This window comes from Saccopteryx leptura, chromosome 3 (assembly GCF_036850995.1).
Source record: "Saccopteryx leptura isolate mSacLep1 chromosome 3, mSacLep1_pri_phased_curated, whole genome shotgun sequence".
Lineage (NCBI taxonomy): Eukaryota > Metazoa > Chordata > Mammalia > Chiroptera > Emballonuridae > Saccopteryx > Saccopteryx leptura.
The window spans coordinates 339,087,549-339,110,239 of NC_089505.1; the positions used below are offsets into that span (position 1 = coordinate 339,087,549).

At 44.2% G+C, this 22,691-nt stretch overlaps 1 protein-coding gene across 3 annotated transcripts in view; it reads right to left on the minus strand.

Annotated features, from left to right (window-relative positions):
• NCALD (neurocalcin delta) overlaps window positions 1-21,689 on the minus strand; it is a 453,474-nt gene extending 431,785 nt beyond the window's left edge. The window contains exon 1 of one of the 3 annotated variants that reach the window (XM_066379265.1): window positions 21,660-21,689. The gene's annotated coding sequence lies outside the window, so the exon portion shown is untranslated. The other 2 variants (XM_066379266.1, XM_066379267.1) reach the window with 2 other exon arrangements.
• Between the last annotated feature and the right edge of the window lie 1,002 nt (window positions 21,690-22,691).

Genomic DNA, 22,691 nt, shown 5'->3' on the forward strand with positions numbered 1-22,691 from the left:
CCAGAAAGGACCCCCTCACTGGTGTGAGCAGAGGGACCTGTCCCACCAGAGCCACCAGCGCTGTAATTTGTGTAGTGTTCTCGGCTGCATGGCCCCCAAGTCTGACTCTGATCCTCCCAGAAATTCTGTAAACCCCTTAATATCCTTTTAAAACCTCCCTTTGTAGTTGAACTAGCCAGAGTATTTGTTCACTGTTGCTTGCGATTGAGAACCTCAAACCAGCATGAAACCAAATAACAGCTGCACATTAAGTGAAAAACAAGAGAGCAGAAACATATTTTGGCCTATGAGGGGGGGCTTTTTTAATCCCATAGATACAAAATTGTAAATAAGTGAAAGAAATTGAGGCAAAGTGTCTTCAAAACTCTGATAGAAAAATAAGTTGTTGCAAAAGATATCTGGTACCATTGCAATAGGGGCAGTCAGCAAAGAAATGTGGCATCCATTAGCACAAAGGCACACACACACACACACACACACACACACACACACACATACACACGGTTTGAGGTTGCATCGATTCAGCCTATACCTGAAAGCTTGTTTAACCTCCCCTGGCCTTGAAATTGCTGATTTATGAGATAGTTAAAAATCAAACAATTACTTTCTAGTGTATTAAGATCATTGATATATAAATAGGATAATTTAATCATTACCTAGATAAACTAGGTATTAAATCCTAGGCACTGCTAAAAGCTTACACAAAACCTTTATATAATTTACCAAAGTCATTTCAATGCCAAAACATTTTAGACTTTAAATAGAGAGCACCTAATGAGAGCCCTTCGAGTCTTATCCTCACACTTGATCAAAAATTGAAGACAAGGCCCTGGCCGGTTGGCTCAGTGGTAGAGCATTGGCCTGGCGTGCAGGGGACCCGGGATCAATTCCCGGCCAGGGCACATAGGAGAAGCGCCCATTTGCTTCTCCACCCCCCCCTCCTTCCTCTCTGTCTCTCTCTTCCCCTCCCTCAGCCAAGGCTCCATTGGAGCAAAGGTGGCCCGGGCGCTGGGGATGGCTCCTTGGCCTCTGCCCCAGGCGCTAGAGTGGCTCTGGTCACGGCAGAGCGACGCCCTGGAGGGGCAGAGCATCGCCCCCTGGTGGGCAGAGCATCGCCCCTGGTGGGCGTGCCAGGTGGGTCCCGTTTGGGCGCATGCAGGGGAGTCTGTCTGACTGTCTCTCCTCGTTTCCAGCTTCAGAAAAATACAAAAAAAAAAAAAAAAAAAAAATTGAAGACAAAACCATCCTGTAATTGGCTTTCTTAAAAAGATGCAATTTTTAATAACAACTTTGTTTGGTTTTGCAGCCCCCTGAGGCCATTTATCCGGCCCCCCCCCTGCATTTCCGGAAGGGGCACCTCTTTCATTGGTGGTCAGTGAGAGGAGCACTGTATGTGGCAGCCCTCCAACAGTCCGAGGGACAGTGAACTGGCCTTCTGTGTAAAAAGTTTGGGGATCCCTGTGACTTAGATCTTTGAATTTGTCATATACATATAAGATAAAGTCAGGGACCCAGACTAATTGCCCTGAGCTTTAAAACCTTGATTATAGATGTCCATTTATTTATAATATGCCCATATGTTCTGAAAATGTTCCATGGTACACATGGGCTATTTTTGCCAGGACAGCATCTGTTCCCATTTCTTTGGATACTAGCATCCCAGTTGTCAATGGAGACCATACTCCTCCCTACCCAGTACATGTGTTTTAAATGAGGGGGTTGGCAGTGACCCCAACCTGATCAATTAGCCTGGATGGTCAGCACATTTGGTTGAGAGATTGGTGTGTAACCAAACCAGGGTAATGAGATTCCAACATGGAAATTTTGATGGAGCTACAGGGAAAGAGAAGTTCTCCATTAAGGTAGCTCACCTAGCAAAGAAGCCTGGAGCTTCCAGTGGGGTTTGATATCATGAAGGGAGGGCCTGCCTGAGGATGAAACCAACCGGAAGAATGCAGAGCCAAGAGATGGCAAGGGACAGATTTTAATGATACTGTTTGAGACCTGGATCCAATCAAGACTTTATAGTTACAGGAACTAACTGGTTAGATTTTTTTCTAAGCCCATTTGAATTAGGTTTCTATCATTTGCAACCTCAAGAGTCTTACAGATTCTTCTGAGATTTCATAATGATAGAAAAAGTGTTAGTTTTTAAGTTTAAAAGTATTAAAGTATAAAATGAACTTGGACAAAAGATGTTAAATTGCTGCTGTGAAGAACTTACCGTTCCAGCATGCTCTGCCTTATTCACAACCCCCTGCTTGGGAAAATGGTGTTGGAGAGGTCTGTGCACAAAGAGACACCAATAGACCTGGGTTGAGCAGCCAACTCAAAGGCTGCGTGCCTGGCTCGATGGGCTGGATTAATGGGAGTTTGAACCAGGAAATACTGAGGTCTCAGACAACAGCCATATGGGTTGACCATGTGTAAAGTGAAGTAACAGAATAAGATCGGAGAGAAAAAGAGAGAGGCCAATGGAGCAGAGACCACATGACCTCTGAGAAAGATAGTGATTCCATTCCCAATTTTTGAAATCTTTGTTTTGGCCACCACTAGACCTAGCTGTGCTTTATTTCCAGCCTTTAAAGGGGGAAAAACTGATTTTGCTAAATCCTCTCAAGAAACAAAGCAGTACAGTGGATAAAGGGCATGGTTCCCGGGCCTACCTGCAGGCGAGTCCTGACTCCTGCTGACTACCCACACACCATAGACAACATTCTCTAAGCCACTTCTCCTCTGTAGAATGGGGAGAATAAGTCTCCCTCCCAGGACAGAGGAGAAGAGCCCATGAGATAATATACTCAGAACAGTTCAATGATAATAGATCATTGTTACAACGAGCTCATGTACTAGGATTAGTTTGAGTGATGTCCTAGTACTTGACCACTGAGACAGCCCAAACTAAAAAAGTAAAAAAGTAACAATTTATTAAATTACTAACATATATATATATATATATATATGAAATTCTCAATGTGTGGATATATACATATATACAAGGTATATATGAAATTCTCAATGTGTAGATATCAGTACAATGTAAAATCCTTTTTAATGGGAAAACTCAAGCCATGAGTGGTACACAGAAGTGCTGATCTGGTGGCACAGGAAAGAGACATGCTGTTCCCGTCCTCATTCTGTATTTCTTGGGTCTTGGCCCTGTTTTTCTTGGGTCTCTCACTGACCCATCAAGACTAGTTAATTCCATATAGTGGGGCTGATATGCCGAATTCCAAGGCTTCTCTCTTTGTCTCCAACCACTTGTAGCTTAGCCGCTCTTCAGTGGCTTCTACAGCTCTTGTATTTCTGCAGTTTCTTGTTCTCATACAGCAGGTGCAGTGTGTGTGCAGGGCATGTGCCCTGCAGAAGATACTGCTGCTATAAAGCGGGAGAGTGTCTGTAGACTGTCCTGGCTTTCAGCATGAAGGAAACGGCTAAGCCAAATCCAGAAGGCTTCTCTCATTACTTAAACCACAGTCCTGTAATTACAGTACTTCCCATTCTGAACAGGTCTATCCCTTCTGAGGTTGGGAAAAAAATTCACCTAGAGGTTGGCGGTTTTATCCTTTAATTATTTGTCCCTTCTGTGAAAATTACACACTCAACTGTACAGACTTTGTCCATTTTCTAATAAGTATAATTTATTCTGAACTACTAATCTATGCTTTCCAGCCTTTAAAAGAAAAAAAAAAACCTGTTTTGGCTAAAGATGATATAAACCACCTTTCAAAGATCTTTTTTATTTAAAAATATTCTATTTCCACATTAAAAAATATTCACAGATCTATACTTCATATGTGTTCTGCAAAATGTAGTGAGAAGAAGCATACAGGAGTCCTGAGAAAGGAACAGAAGTTTGGTTTCTGAAGGAAAGAAATAAGGGCCTTTCACAAAGATCCTAGTGAATCTGCTTTTGCATTTTTACTAAAAGGCCGTAATTAAAGAATTAAATCTATATTCCGAAGGTCTTTCTCTCTCCCTTTTTTTTTTTTTTTTTTTGGGAGAATCAGGACGTGAGGTTTTTTTAGTACAGCTGCTACTCTAAAAACCCGGGAACTGATGTATTCTGACATCTAGAGCAGGGGCTGGGGGAACGAAGCTGGACAATCGGACGCATGCACTCCAGTGTTTCAAGCAAGACCAGATAACCATAAGTGGATTCAGCCACTTTTTCACTCTAGTCAGTCCCTTGACGTACATGCTAATCACATTTTAAGTTCTTCCTAACCTGGAATATTAAGAATCTAGAACGTATTCTCCCTGAACAGTGTTCTAAGCACTGACTGTGTCACCCTAAAAGAGCCATTCTAAACCCAGTTCTTGAGAAATCACGAAGTTTGTCCTGTGGGTCCGGCACAATCCAGATACAACTTGTGACCTTCCTTTATGGAAATGAATTCAGAGTTCCAAATAAGACATAGCATCTTGGTGCTTCTGACCCGACAGGACTGTCACCAGTGCCAAAACATCAGTGGTGGCCAAAGCCTGCCCTCCTTCCCCTCACCCCACCCATGCTGTCCAATTAAGGGAACCAAGAGGGGTAAGGATAGGAGTAGGAAGGGTTCTTCCTGTCCTTCCTTCTAGTCCTGACGTGGCCACCAGCAGAAGGCAAAAATCAGGAACTTGAGGCCAGCAGGGCGGACCCCAGGGTCACGGAGTACAGGACGGGGGAGGGAAGAATTCTCTGAGGCTTCAGCTGGCCGGTTCCCCCAGCTCAGCTGGAGATTGCCTGTGCTCTTAGCTTTCATTTCCACTGCTGGTTGCTAAGAGCTATACATAATGCAAAAGTAAATAGTTACACAGCAAAACAAAACACACACTAATCAGCCAAGAAAAAACAACCCTCCAAGTTTCTAAGTTTATTTTTAGATCCTGGTTGACCAAATGAGTAACTTAAATGCCCCAAGGAAAAGAAGCCGAAGCCAAAAAGTGTATTTAGAAACAGGAGACATTGATACTATAGATCTCCAAGCTCATGTTGGCTTATAAAATATACATCAGTCGAGTCTTCAGGTATTTTCAGCACCTCACAGGAGTGCTTTGAATAGGATGCAGCATCCAATGCACTCTACTCATAGGACTTGCTCAATGGAAAACATTATCCCCTCTCCTCAAGCTTCAAAACAGTGGCGTGAGTGCAACACAAAATGTTGATAACCTTTACTGAAGGGCTCAACTTAATAAAAGCCACTAAAACAAAGTTAAGGGAATAAGCATAAGGCAATCAAAGAAAGAAAAAAATGTTTTATTCACCTTATCTTGCCCACGGCATCTGGCATGGTGCCTCAGACAGAGCAGACATAATAAATGTTTGTTGAAAAAATAATAATAAATAATAATAAAAATAAAAATAATAATAATAATGAAAAAGCTCTCATCATCATCAAAAAGCTTACTTATCATTATGACCTTTCTGAGATTCCCAACATGGTGAGCAAACTAGCCAGCCAAATCTGACATTTCAAGATAAATTTATCACTATAAAAGGGAATCAGTAGGAGATTTCTTGCTGTAACTTAATTGCAGGTAAATATGCAATCTTTCTTTCTTAGAAAAAAAACCTTTCTTATCGTAACACCACTTTTTTATAGTTGGGGAGAAATGCATAAATCAGATAAGTTACTTGCCTATGGAATATATATTTTTTAAGTACCATTCAATAAAGGGTGATGAGACAATTGATTAGTTAGAGAAGAAAAAAAAATCAGTTTAGATACTCATTTCCTCTTTACTCCACACCAAAATATAGTTGGATTAAATAATAATATGGTTTTTTAAGTTCAGAATTTTTTTCAAAGCCAGTAGAAAACAGAGCTCAGTATTTATCAAATCCTGTGAAAGAAGAGAGCAGACTGTCCTGTCAGTGGAAGAAATTATAGTGGAACATTTGCCCACTTAACAATCTAAACTTATGTCAATGGGGAAATAACTATAACAAATGTGACCAAAGATATTTTGTTATTAAAGACCTTATGCCCATGATCTCTCTCTCTCTCTTTCTCTTTTTCTCTCTATATATGTAATTTATATTATATATATAAATTTATAAATAAATAAATAAATAAATATATATATATATTTAAATGTAAGTGAGAGAAGGGGAGATAGCAAGACAGACTCCTACATGCTCCCCAACTGGGATCCACCTAGCAATCCTCGTCTGGGGCTGATGTTCTGCCCATCTGGGGCTCTGTGCACAATTGAGCTATATTTAGCACCTGAGGCAGAGGCTCCACAGAGCCATCCTCAGCACCCAGGGTCAACATGCTCAAGTTAATCAAGCCATGGCTGCAGGAGGAGAAGAGAGAGAGAGAAAGGGGAGGGGAAGAGAAGCAGATGGCTACTTCTCCTGTGTGCCCTGACCAGGAATCAAACCTGGGGACTTCTACACACTGGGTCGACACTCAGCCTCTGAGCCAATCAGCCAGGACTCCATGATTTATATTTTAAGTGAAAAACAAAGCAAGACCTGTGGTGGCGCAATGGATAAAGCGTCAACCTGGAAATGCTGAGGTTGCTGGTTCGAAACCCTGGGCTTGCCTGCTCAAGGCACATATGGGAGTTGATGCTTCCAGCTCCTCCCCCCTTCTCTCTCTGTCTCTCCCTCTCCTCTCTAAAATGAATAAATAAAAAATTTTAAAAAAAAACAAAGCAAGCTTGAAATTTAAAATGAACCTCCTTTGTATCTTTAAAAAGATGTATATTTGTATGCACAAACAAGAAGGAGGATGAGGAGACTCATCTGGGCCTTTCATACTGGCTACCTGGCAGACACGGCAGTAGAGGCGGACCAGAAAAGGTTTTCCTTTCTGTACATTTAGCCTGAAGTGTAATTCAGAAAAACAAAATGAAAATTTTTTATTTCAACTGATGAGAAAAACGGCTAAGGGCAAAGAATCTATAACAGAAAGTTAGGAAAAGAAGAAAAGCAACTAGTATACACTATGAAAAAGAAATGTTCAGCCTCACTAGCAAACAAAGAAATATAAATGAAAATGAAGTATTTTCGGTTACCAAATTAGTAAAAGTGGTGCTCGCTTTAGCAGCACATACACCAAATTAGTAAAAGTCTCATAAGGTGATGATATCCAAGACAAGGGAAGAGAAGATGAAAACAACACAATTGCACAACGTGAAATATATCTGGGATATAATCTTATCTAGAGTAAAAGTTATTGTACAAAAATTATAATAGCCAAAAAGTTATTTAAAATTTTGACAAAATGACCAATAATGGAAGAGCTAAGTAAAAGGAAGAAACTCCAATCAATGGGCTATCATATGCCCAATAAACATTGTCTACAAAGAATATATAATACACAGTAAAATTCTTATAAAAGTGAAAACTTCTTTTACTTTCAGTATTTCACTTTTGACACTAATGTAAAGCTTTTTGTCCACACTGTCCAATTCTACAATTCTCTGGACACCAAGTGGGTATGTCTTATAACTCAATTTTGACTAATGCAGACCCCAGTTTAAGTGCTCAGTCCCACAAGACTGCTTCCCACTTCAAACACCAGTTTCAGGTTCAGTAATTTATTAAAACGGCTCACAGAACCCAGGAAAACAGTTTACTTGCTAGATTACCAGTTTATAGTGGCCTTCCACTCATTATCCATGGCTGATAGTACCAAACTCTATATATACTATATTTTTTCTATACATACATACCTACTATAAAGTTTAAAAACAAGGCAAAGTAAGAAATTAACAATAACTAATAGTAAAACAGAACAATCATAATAACATACTATAATAAAAGTTTTGCGAACGTGGTCTGTCCCTCAAAACATCTTACTGTGCTGTACTCACCCTTCCTGTGCGATGTGAGATTGCCTACACACTGCCTACACGATGAGAGGCGTTTGCAGTTTGAGGTGTGACAGCAAAGCTAACACAAAATTATTTTCCCCCTCCTTCACAATTTCACAGATATATAATAAGATTCGTGCTTACCATAGATCTTAGCAACCTCAGCATACAATTTTTTTTTCCATTCCTTACTAAGTGGGGAACTTTCACCATTCACTTAAAGGAAGTACTCCATGGCTTCTCTTTGGTATATCCAAATTGCCAGCATCACGACTCTTGGGCTTGGGGCCATAGTTAAGTAAAATAAAGATTGCTTGAACAGGAGCACTGGGATTCCACGACAGTCTAATAATTGAAACGGTTACTAAGTGATGGGCAAGGCGCATATACGGCATGCAGACACTGGACAAATGGATGACTCCGCGTCCTCAGCGGGACTGAGTGGGAATCGGGAGATTTCATCATGCTACTCAGAATGGGGCACAATTTAAAGTATATGAATTGTTTATTTTTGGAATTTTCTATTTAATATTTTAGGACCACTGTTAACCATGGGTAACTGAAAACAGTGGAAAGTAAAATAGTGGATAAGGGGTACTACTCTAGTCTAAAAGGATAAAACTCAGAAACAGCCAAGTGGAAGAGATACATAGGGCAAGGTATGAGGGAAAGGGCATGGAGCATCCATGGTCTTTCTGAGCATATTCATCAACCTCCCAGCACCTTGATATATTCAGCCACCTGGAAGCTCTCCAAACACCATTGTTTAAATTTTTTATGGAGGTTTCACTATGTAGACGTGACTGATTGACTCACTGGCGGCTGGTGATTGATTCCAATCTCCAGCTCCTCTCCCTCTTTGGAGGTCTGGGGCAGGGAAGAGGCAGGGAGGGTACCTAAACATTCCAACCCTCAAATCACACAGCTGGTTCCTCCGGCAACCAAATTCCACCAAATGTCACCTCATTAGCGTAAATACAGATACAGTTAAAAGGGGTTTATTACAAGTAACAAAAGATGTTCTTCTTATCCCTATCACTCAGAAATGTCAAGGGTTTTAGGAGCTCTATGCTAGTGACTGGAGACAAGATTAAATATATAATATATTTCTTCTTGTATCAAAATATCACTGTTTGGGGCACATGGTTATATGAAAAAATAATTTTAAAATTATATATAAACAGCGTGACCAGGCGGTAGCGCAGTAGATAGAGCGTCCGACTGGGATGCAGAAGGAACCAGGTTTGAGACACCGAGGTCGCCAGCTTGAGTGTGGGCTCATCTGGCTTGAGCAAAAAGCTCACCAGCTTGGACCCAAGGTCGCTGGCTTGAGCAAGGGGTTACTCGGTCTGCTGCAGGCCCGCGGTCAAGGCACATATGAGAAAGCAATCAATGAACAACTAAGGTGTCATAACGAAAAACTGATGATTGATGCTTCTCATCTCTCTGCGTTCCTGTTTGTCTGTCCCTATCTATCTCTCTCTCTGACTCTCTCTCTCTGTCTCTGTAAAAAAATTAAAAAAAAATTATATATAAACATGATTGTGAAGGTAAGAAAAAAATCTCTATAAAAATAATGAAATGTCTCAAATATTGACTCTGGTTGCCTCTAAATATTTGAATTATAAGTGACTTTTTATAATTTTCTATATTGTACAGTTTTTATTTCATGATAATGGTGGGGTGAATATACGGAGGAAACAATGCCCAAGATCTGGGGAACATATTCTTTAAATAACTGGATTAGAAAAACACACGGCATGGTCTTCCTGCTGCTTTCCCAGCAAACTTCAGAGGCCAGAAATGACTTGTGATTCTCACTGCTTTCCTCAGTGTCACATGGAAACGGCCATCATTTTTTCCAAAGAGTTAGTTGGTGAGAACTCAGCATCACAGACTTCCCATTTCTCAATCTTCCCTTCCAACAAGTCACAGAGCAAAATCCATCAAAGAGCTCTTACTTTAAATGTCCTAGTAGAAATTTTAGATCACGTGTCTAAAGAAACTTATATGTACGTGCAGGCGCGCCAACGTCTAACTGTCCGTCTGCTTCCTCCGCCTTCCTCTATCTTTAAGGGCAGCGAGACAAGTTCCAGGACAATGATGCAGCAATCTGCCTTATTTATCAACTGATAAATCGAAATTATAAATGATTAATCTATTTATCAAAATATGGCAACAATGCAAAAGAGTGAGAATTGAAGGAATGCTGGAAGCATGACAACCCGATATTAAACAATTTTAAATAACAGCAGAGAAAAGACCATCTCCTCTCTCAAACTTGCCATATAATCTAAGTTTATCATCTCAGATTCTTACCTGCAGTTTTCTGGGCCCTACCTTAATACTAAATTAGGTTACATATTTCTCCTTCAAGTGCATACAATGGTCGGATAAATGCACAAAATCCCTTACCCTTACATAACACTACAGAGATATGTGCCACACATATCTTTACATTAAACTTTACAAAAATCCTCTCATAAAAATAGTGAAAGAGGCCCTGGCCGATTGGCTCAGTGGTAGAGTGTCGGCCTGGCGTGCGGAAGTCCTGGGTTCGATTCCCGGCCAGGGCACACAGGAGAAGCGCCCATCTGCTTCTTCACCCCTCCCCCTCTCCTTCCTCTCTGTCTCTCTCTTCCCCTCCCGCAGCCAAGGCTCCATTGGAGCAAAGATGGCCCAGGCGCTGGGGATGGCTCCATGGCCTCTGCCTCAGGCACTAGACTGGCTTTGGTCGCAACAGAGCGATGCCCCAGATGGGCAGAGCATCGCCCCCTGGTGGGCGTGCTGGGTGGATCCCAGGTCGGGCGCATGCGGGAGTCTGTCTGACTGCCTCCCCATTTCCAGCTTCAGAAAAATACAAGAAAAAAAAATAGTGAAAGAAAATATCCCATATATTAACCCTGACTGCCTTTGAATTATGGGTGATAACACTATAATTATGTTCCTAAAAGTGTGGGGGTCAATAGAGATTTTTAAGTTTAATACTACTATGCATACACCCAAGGGTATTCACTATTGAAAAACATTCCCTGAAATGTTTATAAATTTTTTAAAGAAATGTTTTTAAGAAAATAATGGTCCTCGGCCCCAGCCGGTGGGCTCAGTGGTAGAGCATCGGTCAGGCATGTGGATGTACTGGGTTCAATTCCGGTCAGGGCACACAGGACAAGCACCCATCTGCTTCTCTACCCCTCCCCCTCTCGTTTCTCTCTCTCTCTCTCTCTCTCCCCCCCCCTCCTGCAGCCATGGCTTCATTTGAGCAAGTTGGCCCCAGGCACTGAGGAGCTTGGTTGCTGAGCAACAGAGCAAAGCCCTAGAAGGGCAGAGCATAGCCCTAGTGGGCTTGCCAGGTGGATCCCGGCTGGGTTGCATGCGGGAGTCTGTCAATTTGCCTCCCCTCCTCTCACTGAATAAAAAATTAAAAACTTTTAAAAACAAAATAAAATAATGATCCCCTAATTTATCTCTTTAGTAAATTCAAGTACAGTTGTTTTCATATCTTGTATGGAATTATAGTCTGAAACATGATGCACTTGTACCTTTGATATTAAAGAACAGCCACAGCAGCAACATGCCTTCTATAGGCAAGACGTTGTACCTCATTCTGACACGCGTTTGCCCACTTAACCTTCTCAACCTTCACAACAACCCCACGAAGCAGGTATGATTTATTGCCCAATTGTCACCTTAAGATACAAGCTCCCGGAGGTTGCACAGCTAATAAGTAGCATTCTTTTTTTCTTATAACAAAATAACCTTTGCCTACATTTCACTTGGACAACCTGTAAGTAAAACAACTATTATTAACTAACCAAACAGACTATCACTATAGATGTAGTCATTCTGAATGAAGTAGGAACTGAATTACTATGTGAATTTTAAAAAAGTTAACCAAGTCCCCAAATTAGAACTAGAGGAAGGAAGTTATACATGGCCTTTCAACAATAGAAACCGAGAAAAATAAACCAATTAAATGGTCTGGTGAGGAAGAAGAAAGGTATAGAAGGGTCTAAAAATAGTTTCCATCTTATCTTTGCTTTAGTAATAGCAGATTAGGATGCATTCTCTTGAATATGTCACCTAGGCAACCAGAAATACGTACAAAGATGTTCAGAAAAATATACGTATATAAATCTATTTTTGCCACTTTTTGAACGTAAATGACCACTACTGCAAAGACAGTAACCAGGATACTACAGAGGAGGGGGGAAGGTAGGTAGAGAAGAAAGTTATGTAAGTTAGGTACCCGGAGTAAAGTGGGGTGAGAAGGTATAAAAGCAGGTCTTTCTCTGTGTAAGAAGCCCTGACTCATTGCCTCAAAATCAAGCCCCTATCCTATTAAGAAAGTTAAACATATTTTTATATGTTCTTCAAATCTCATGTTTTTATTTTATACACCAAAGGCAAACTAATACAAAAGAGGTTAGCCTGGCAAATTTTTAAATATATTTGGACAAATATATTTGTCTTAAGTCCCACATAATTAGGGGGAACACATGTCCCTGTTAACCTAGGACAGTCCCTATCTGTGCCTCTTGTTCAGGTGTAATTATTTAAAAAACACTCCTCTTTCACTACGCAAGTGTACCCATGTGAACAATAAATTATACAGTCATCTTATATTTAGCCAAGGCATATTTCTTTACTCCTTAAAAGTGCTAGCTACTATTATTAACAAGACAGGTAATAACAAATGTTGGAGAGGCTGTGGAGAAAAAGGAACCCTCATACACTGTTGGTGGGAATGTAAAGTAGTACAACCATTATGGAAGAAAGTATGGTGGTTCCTCAAAAAACTGAAAATAGAATTACCTTATGACCCAGCAATCCCTCTACTGGGTAAATACCCCCAAAACTCAGAAACATTGATATGTAAAGACACATGAAGCCCCATGTTTATTGCAGCATTGTTCACAGTGGCCAGGACATGGAAACAACCAAAAAGCCCATCAATAGATGACTGGATAAAGAAGATGTGGCACATATACACTATGGAATACTACTCAGCCATAAGAAATGATGACATCGGATCATTTACAGCAAAATGGTGGGATCTTGATAACATTATACGAAGTGAAATAAGTAAATCAGAAAAAACTAGGAACTGCATTATTCCATACATAGGTGGGACATAAAAGTGAAACTAAGAGACATTGATAAGAGTGTGGTGGTTACGGGGGGAGGGGGGAGAGGGAGAGGGAAAGGGGGAGGGGGAGGGGCACAAAGAAAACTAGATAGAAGGTGACAGAGGACAATCTGACTTTGGGTGATGGGTATGCAACATAAGTGAATGACAAGATAACCTGGAGTTGTTATCTTTGAATATATGTATCCTGATTTATTTATGTCGCTCCATTAAAAATAAAGTTATTTAAAAAAAAAGTGCTAGCTACTAGGTTGCAAACTCAGATTAGTACCCCCAAAACTTATAAGATAGAATCCTTAATCTCCAGAACAGTACGGTGTAGTTGAGAAGATAGAAATAACATCCCAACCACAGCGAAATAGTGAAAAACTGATAATCATTGGTGTAGCCTAGGCTGCAAAGGCCTGAGTTCAGACCAGAGACAATGTAGACCATGTCTCCCCGCAACTGGGATGCTCCACAGAACTGATGGTAAAAGCAACTATGCTCTTTGAGCGCCTGCTGTATACCAGACACTGTGCTAAGTGCGATGCCCACGTGATCTCACTTCGTGCTCAAAACAGCCCTAGAAGCAGAGTACTATCATTACCCTCATCTTACAGATGAGATGACTCTCCCAAAGTTATACCAGAGAATCCAAACGCCTGACTTCCAAGCACATGTCCTCCACCACATTTAGTCCTACTGAGGAGTCTTATTGAAGAGGCTATTGAGAAGCCAGTGACAAAGAGTTGAGGAAAGCAATGAAATATCATACAGGACTAAGGCAGCAGGAAGTCATTACATCCCCAGGCCTGAGTGCACCGGGGGAGGGAGTGGCTAACGGAGCCCAAGGAGGGCAGCTGTAAGGAGAGGATGTCTGGCAGGAACTGTGACCTTTGCACAGAGATGAAGCCAGCCTGCCACATGCAACCCAGCAGGAGGGAAGGAGAAAATAAACACCCTCCCTCCCTCCCCGCCCACTCTCCCCACCTGTGGTCCAATTATACCAGAGATCAGAAGACAAAGGTGGCCACTGATGCCGCCGGGAGAGACCAGTCCCTCAGAGCACAGAGCCAGGTAGATAAAGGAAGAAAAAGGACATGGGGGAGCCGACCAGAGATGCCCGGCTGCTTGCTGTGTCCTTGCCCCTACAGAAGAGTGTGCTCCAGCTGAGGCAGAGTAAGCTGTCCTGGTTACTCCTTGGAGGTCAGGAAGGTAAGAAAGAAGATGCCATACTCAGCACAAATGCAAGGCCAGGGCCAGCTCATGGGCAAGTGACCTGTGCGGTTACACAAGGCCCCGTGCCCTGAAGGGCACCACACTCAGTCTAATGCTCTGCTGACACCATCTAGAAATTACCGTAATCGTTTTTTTTAACAAGAACTTCACATTTCCTTTTTGCACTGGGGCTCACAAAAATTATGCAGCTGGTCTTGTAGGCAAACCATTTTCTTCAGCTGGTGAGACTGATTCTGTAAGCGTCACAGCATTCCAGGTATATCACTCAAAGCCGACAGATCAGAGTTAATATTAACCAGAGTGACAACGATGCAGCAGAATATATAACATAATAAAGGCGAGGGACATTTTACCTTTTTTTTCCTTCCTCTTTCTCCTTTGAAGTCAAATTGCAAAGTGGCTGAGAAACCAAAATTAGCTGTCCCCTGGAGAGAAAAACACCTTAATTACAACTGCCTTTCCCCTGTACAGAGAATGGATTTGGGCTCTCACCCAATTAATGTGATCAACGCGGACAACCAAAGAGAGTAATTTATACCGTAGGGTGGATTTACTTGATGTACCCATTTGATGGGCTATAGCCATCAAATTAGCCAGGTAATTGACAGTTAGCGTTGGCCTTGGCTCATGTGCCCCATATACATAGCCCCCGACTGGGACTCAGTATTGAAAGCACACATATAAAAGGCTTCTGATGGGCCAGTAACATTTAGGAACTGTATTTCTAAGCCAATGCCTTCTGAAAGCCCAGAAACCTAAGCTTTGCTTCCCTGAAAGTTTCCAACATCTAGCCTTTATTTGAGTAATTCCAGTCTTAATAGAAGCTGGGAATGCCCCAGGAGAGGAGCCCAAACCAGGCCAGCGGCTGCCCTTTCTCACATCCATTTCCTCCAAAAGCCACTGGGCAAAGCAAAGCACAAAGAGCTTCCAGCCTAGGCAGGGATCACACTGGTTTTTGACAGCCTTTGTCACTCGCCCCTTCATTTCAGAAACAAAGGATGGTAGATTATAAGTGTTTTGTTTGCTTTGTAGTTTAAAGTTAGAATAAAATTTCAATAGTGCAAATCAAAAGCATTTACAAAACTTCTACTGTGTCAAGAAACCTAGAATCCGGGTGGGGAATCAAGTCTAGGGGCATCAGGCCAGAATCAGAGGATCGGGACAGCAGTGTACAATTATGAGCCCTGTAGTAGGGTGAATGGTAACTCCCCTCCAAAAAAGATATGTCGGCCCTGGCCGGTTGGCTCAGTGGTAGAGCGTTGGCCTGGTGTGCAGAAGTCTCGGGTTCGATTTCCGGCCAGGGCACACAGGAGAAGCGCCCATCTGCTTCTCTACCCCTCCCCCTCTCCTTCCTCTCTGTCTCTCTCTTCCCCTCCCGCAGCGAGACTCCATTGGAGCAGAGATGGCCCCGGCGCTGGGGATGGCTCCTTGGCCTCTGCCCCAGGCGCTAAAGTGGCTCTGGTCACGGCAGAGCGATGCCCCAAAGGGGCAGAGCATCGCCCTCTGGTGGGCAGAGCGTCGCCCCCTGGTGGGCGTGCTGGGTGGATCCCGGTCGGGCACATGCGGGAGTCTGTCTCTCCCCGTTTCCAGCTTCAGAAAAATACAAAAAAAAAAAAAAAAAAAAAAAAAAAAAGATATGTCTACTGTACATCCTAAACCCCAGAACAAGTGAATATGACCTTATTTGGAAAAGGGGCCTTTGCAGATATAATTAGGATTGTGAAATAAGATCAACCTGGACTATCCAGATGGGCCCTACAGCCAATGACTAGACATACAGAGCAAAGGGGGCCATGTGACCACAAAGGCAGAGAGGAGGGATGTAGCCTCGAACTGAAAAATGCCAAAGCCACCAGGAGCTGGAAGAGGCAAGCGAAGAACTCTCCCCAGAGCCTGTGCAGGAAGCTTTGCCCTGCCGATACCTTGACTGCAGACATTCAGCCTCCAGATCAGTGAGAAAATTAATTTCTGTTCTTTTAAGCCACCAATTTGTTGTCATCTGTTCCAGCGGTCACAGGAAACAAAAACAAGTGCTCAGCCACATCTCTCACCCAAGGCCTCAATTTCACAGCCTCCTAGAATGGAAAGTATGAGGCCCGTGGAAGCAGCACAATCTGTTTGCACAGTGGGCCTCGTTCTGACCCCAGAGGAGGGCTTTTACCCAATGCTGTCCTCCATGCATTTGGACACCATAATAACCGAGTTCCCACTGAGCTCTTTCTAGCTAGAGAGCCCCTCAGCCATGCCGCAAGGGAGGCGGGCACCCTCCCCGGCCCTGGACCACCCTCCTCGGCCCTGGACACAGCCTCTGCGTGCCCTCCACCCAGGACAGGAGAGGGAACTACCCAGTGGTGGGATTCAAATAATTTAACAACCGGTTCTCTGCCTGAATGACTGTTTTAAGTATAAAAAAAAAGACACGTATACCAAAAGTTAGTTTATTTTTTCATGCATTTAATACTTAAATAGGAATAAAAGAAGTACACAAAACTAGATTAAGTTAAAACAAATAGTTTTAAAATATTAATGAAAAAATATTAAATAATACCTGACAAAAAGCAATAAAACTGTTATTGAAGATATTTCCATATTGCTTCTTCATTGGCATCATCACTTGCAGTTTTTTTACCTATGGACGGAATGAACATTACTACGGGCGCTCAGAATTTGCTGTTGTGCAGATGAAGGTTAAAAAAGAGTCAGAATGTCAATTTGTGATTTCCACATTGGGCAGCTGCCCAGGCGCCCACCTTAGAGAGAACCCTGATTACAAGTGCCATTTTAACAACCAGTTTGCCAAACTCAACAAAAAATTAGGTACCGGTTCTACTGAACCGGTGTGAACCGGCTGAGTCCCACCATTGGAACTACTATCTCTCTTGTTCTAAACATTTTTCTTCCACCACAGCCCGAGGTCTCATTAGTGTTTAAGCAGCCACGGTACACTGGCAACTCCTTTGGAACATTCAACTGAAAGTAAAACAAAACAAACCTCTCTCTTTTTCACATGTTTATCAAGGACATATTGTCACCCCCATCAATTATATAGAAAATAGTTTTTATCTAAATGTAATCAAACAGGTATGAAAACATACCTCTGAAATACCTGGTATTTAGAAAAAAAAGAAAATTCTGAGAGTCACTTATACATTTTGACAACCAAACTAAGTTTATACTAATCAGATTATTCCCAAAGAATCAAAACATAGTTTTGGGAGAAACATAACATTTCAGATCCAACTAAATTTGCAGAAAAATAAAATGTTCCTGGGTTCAAATCCCAGCTCCACAGCTTACTAGCTATTGACCAGGCATGGTGAGCAATACTGGCTAGAGAGACTTCCACTTTCTGGCTGGATTTAAAACCCAGATTACATAAAGTCTGGAGCTCTTACAGCCATCCTGTAATAAAATGAGTCCTATAAATGGTGACCACTCCAGAAAGCAAACCAAGAAATAGAGAGTGAGCAATCAAGTTCTGGTAATGATACTTGAGCCATCAAGTGTCTTCCTCTGGACGAGGGAGTTATCAGAGCCAAAATAATGTTTCTTTTACCACTTAAAATAGTTTGACAATTACAACAGAACTGAGTCCTAATTAAAATAAATTATCTCCTGAAAAAAAATATTACAAAGATTAGATGAGATTCTCATGTACATACCGATTGCACACTCAATAAATGCAAGTTACTAATGTTGATTATATTATGGGGATAGTTTATTGTTGTGGTAGAAATTTCCCGGCCTCTCTAGGCATCAGTTGCAATGCATGTGCTCTGTCCTGAAATTCTGCCTCTCTGATACGCTCTGTCATGGTGATAGAGACAGAGGGACAGTGAGGACAAAGCTTATCTGCCACCACCTCCTAATCCCACACCCTGACAGACATCACTAATTGACCACAGCACTCATCCCTGCTGAGCCCGGGCCCAGCCACGTCCACGCAGCTCTCCAGACAGCACTGCACTGAATCAGAGGTTGCATGCAAAATGAAACCAGTTGTCTCAGCTCCGGAACAGCAGTTGGCAAAGTCTTCCTATAAAGAGCTAGGTAAGATTTTAGGCATGGTCTCTATCCCATATTCATGTTTTGATTTGTTTACGGCCCTTTAAAAATGGAAAAGGCGTTTTTGCTCTCTCGGCTATACAACCCCTGCTCTGGAGCCTTGAACCAGACTCAGAGGCTTTCCCAGAGCACCAGGCACCATCCTATCTCCCTCTGCAGGGCTCCTGGGAGCCAAGTCATGGGGCACTTGGAAATGCTGCCTCAGCCAGAGGTGTACCCACTGAACACACTGGATTGCCCAGAAAAGTAACAGAGGAACTTTGATGATGGGAGAGTTCCTGTTCTCATTATACCCAGGGCAATCCCAGGGCAAGCTGAAATCCACACTCTGGGGAAGCCACAACCCAAGGAAGAGCACAAAGCCCATGTGTATGGTGACCTTCAGCTCTGCCTCCAAAACCAAATCCACTGAGCCAACTCACCTCATGGAGCTGGAGCTCCATCCTCCACAACCAAATCGGACATGTCCAACCTTTTTATGAGGGAACTAAGGGAAGAGTTCAGATCACTACATTTCCCCATTGTCAGTCTGACTCCTTACACTTAAAAACAAACAAACAAAAAAACCCTCTGAAATGATCTAAGATAGTATGTCACATTTCTTTTGACCAACCTTTGATTTCTTAATATTGCCCGAAGTTTTTTATTGTGGAGTAGTATATGCAAAGATGGGTATGATCCTCCACTCTGCCATTCTCCGTGTTTGTTCCTGACTTTAGGGAAAAGCACTGTACTTTGCCTGACTAAAGTTCATTTATTCATTCAACAAACATTTGCCAACACTCACAATCCATCCTCAAGGCACTTGCAGGTAGGGTCCTTGTAACCTCGACATACGGAAATACAACATCTGAAAATGATTCTATTTTATGCATAAACTAGCATTTTATACATCTGATGGTATTCCTTTCACTGCAGTGGACCCAGATTCCCATGCAGATGATGATGGAGAGGGATGTGAGAGGTGTGCGGAGGATAACGTGCCAGCATAAGGCAAGGGCAGCTCAGTCAGCGTGGGGAGGGGGTGCCAAGAGCTCTGCTATACAATAGTGCCACTGCCGCTGCGTAAGGAAGAGTACATAGCAGCGACCAAGCAAGGACAGGCAGGAGGACAGCAGGCGCTGAGGCTCAGTGGCTTGGCCTGAGGCTACCGTGGGGAGGCATGGGAGATGAGGCTTGTGACCAAACAGGGTAGGGTCATGAAATTCCCTGGAGTCCAAACTCTGTCCTGAAAGCCACAGAAAACCTCTGAAGGAAGTTAATTTAAGCAGAATGACAGGCTTAGATTTTTACGAGTGTTCTAGTTGCAGTTTAGAGAATAGACTGGAACAAGAGTGTCCTGATTTGGAGCCAGGAGCCCGATGTGAAGGAATTGGAGCAATTTAGGCAAGAAGTTAGGAGGTCATGAACATCCACTGGTGACACCAACAACAGAAATACTAAGAGCTCACATTTGTGCAGCACTTGCTAATGACAAAGCACTGAAGTACTTTCTGTGCACTAACTCATTTTAGCTTTACAACAAGCCTGAGATAGGTTTGGTTCTGTTATCAACCTCATGCCATAGGTCAGGAAACAGAGAGGTACAGTAAGGAGCCCAAGGCCGGGAAGCCATTCAAGCTCCACTCTTAGCTCAGATCCAGCAGTCAGGCTGCACAGCCCGTTCCTGAGAGCAGTATTCACGACTGGTCACTGAGTGGTTGAAATGAGGCAGACTCCAGGGCAACTTCCAGTGGTCTGTAGTGGGGACCTGAACATTTGGGTTTTAGCTTCTTGAGCCTCTCCCTCTGAAGAAAGCCCCTCTCCCAGTCTGCACTTAGCCTTCAATGGTGTCCCCTATCCACCCATACTCCCACCTTCCTACCACCACCCCTTTCCTTTGCAATTCTTTCATCCTGCATTTAACCTTAAAACACAGGCATCTTTCATTTGAAGTGAAAAGCCTAGCCCTGGCGGGTTGGCTCAGTGGTAGAGCGTCGGCCTGGCGTGCAGGAGTCCTGGGTTCGATTCCCGGCCAGGGCACACAGGAGAAATGCCCATCTGCTTCTCCACCCTCTCCCCCCCCCCCTGCTTCCTCTCTGTCTCTCTCTTCCCCTCCCCCGGCCAAGGCTCCATTGGAGCAAAGTTGGCCTGGGTGCTGAGGATGGCTCCATGGCCTCTGCCTCAGGTGCTAGAATGGCTCTGGTTGCAACAGAGCGACTCCCCAGATGGGCAGAGCATCGCCCCCTGGTGGGCATGCCAGGTGGATCCCGGTCGGGCGCATGCGGGAGTCTGACTGCCTGCCCGTTTCCAACTTCACACAAAAAAGAAAACCCTCACAAGCATTGCCCATTAAATCTGAGGAAGCACAGCAAAGAAACCTGTTCTCGGTAAGATAGCTATTTAAGTCTGGTATTTTCAAATCAGACAGAGCTGGGAAAACTTTGAGCAAGCTTGTGTGGTTTCCTTCTCTGCGAGGGAGACCTTGGCAACCCGACTTGTGTTTTTGACACTAGTTTTTCCTCGAACAGAACGTGTATCACCATTCGAGGCCAGCGTTTAACACACTTGGCCAGCCTGGCATGCAGCCTCACACAGACCCGCAGGAAGAAAGTGGCCCGGGAGGGGAGATATTTAGACAGCCAAGTGGCTTTCTTTCTCAGGGCATGAAAGTCAAAGCGAGCATCTGCAGCAAGAAACTTGTGTATTTCCTGCGGACAGGGAGACCTCTTGCCCCTCCCGGGCTGATACAACCCACTCTGCACATCCTGCTTCTCTGAAGCTAAAAATAAACCGGTATGCACTGAAAAATACTCAAACACATCTCCCCAGCACACCCCTTCCCGAGTCCCCGAGGCCAAGAGACACAAATCTTTCAGGTCCTGAGTCCAAAATACAGACCTCTTCCTCCTCTGTGTTCAACTAGCGCCCTTCCCAGGCCTCCGCCCCGCGCACATGCTTTCTGTGGCCTCTCAGGGCCGACTCTGCAGGGCCGGGAACCAGCGAGCGTCCCCGACCTCGACCTCAACCTCCGCCCTGGAGGGATGCTCCAGAGGTCCCCGGGCCACCAGGCGCACGAACGCCCCCTTCCGACCCAGCGCGCCCCCATCCGGCCGCCCCTCGCGCCTCTGCGCGTCCCTCGACAAAGTTGCTGTCTCTCCTGTTCTGCTGTCCACCCTCAGGGGCTTTGGTTTTGTTTTCTTTCCCCTCAGAGGCTTTGACAAGGCGAACTGGATCAGGGAAGGACTGTGGGGACAGGTCCCCAGGACTGCGCGCTCCTCGTGCCCACCCAATGCGCTCGCTGCGCCCCAAGTGCACGCGTCCTCACTGCAGCCGCTCCCGGCGCCAACGCCCTCCGCACACCCACCCCGGCTGCAACTCCGATTCCTCTCCGGCTCCGGAGAAGCGGAGGGCAGGCGCTGCGACTCACCGCCTCGGCTGCTCCCGGCGTCTCTGTCGCCGCGGGCGAGGCGGCGGCGGCGGCGGCGGCAGTGCCTGCCCTCCGCCCGCCCCCCCTGGACAGCTCCGCTGCCTGCCGCGCCCCCTCCCCAGCCTCGCTCACCGCCTCCCTCCTCGCGGCCGCCCACCCGCTCCAACCCCCGACCGCGGCCCCACAGTCAGCCTCTGCTGGGGGGCAGGGGGGTCAAGTTGAATCGCGGGGTTTGCAGGTGCGGTGGATGCCCCCCCCCTTGCCCGCGCCTAGTCCAGGCCCACTACCCAGGTTTCCGGCCAGGCAGCGCTGGCACTTTCCAAGGGGTGCCATGTATTTGCCCGTTCGGGTCGTGGGAGGTCAGATTCAACCCACAGTACCTTCTTCTAGGCTTTGATTTTGGGGGTGGGAGACGGGGGGGGGGGGGGGGGGGGCGGGGGTTGGTAGAGGCGGCTGGAGTCCCTGCTGGTTGCAGTGAAATTTGAGAGGAAGGACATGCTCACAAGGTGCGAGGGTGCTGCTCTTGCCTAACAAGTGTTTTTCTCTATTCAAAGCCTTCTGTGAATTGTCTAGGGATAGCTTAACAAAAACTTGAGAGGAGGACATCTAAGGGGACCCCCGTTAACCCCCATCACCACCTCGTTCGTGGTCCACACCAGAATGTCACCCGAAGGCGAAGTAAATGTCTTATTGATTCAGTCAACCAATAGTTATTGAGTGGCTGCCAGCACATGCTTTTGTCTTGCTGTGTTGCCACCCATGACCTGTCAAAAAGCCACTGTAACACATTTCTGTATTTGTCAACTCCAGCGACATTTCCAGAGCCTGTAGCAGGTCTCAACAGCAACTTAGATTCACTGATTTAAAAATTGCTGGTTAAATATAGCAGGCTCCGTGTAAAGCTCCGTAGAGTCACCATGACCTGTCCATGTTTGTTATAATGATTACAAAATCATTTAATATGACTCTTACTAGAAATGACAGTTACATTTAGGTCCAAACAGCTGCCAACTCTCATTTGAAAATCAAGTA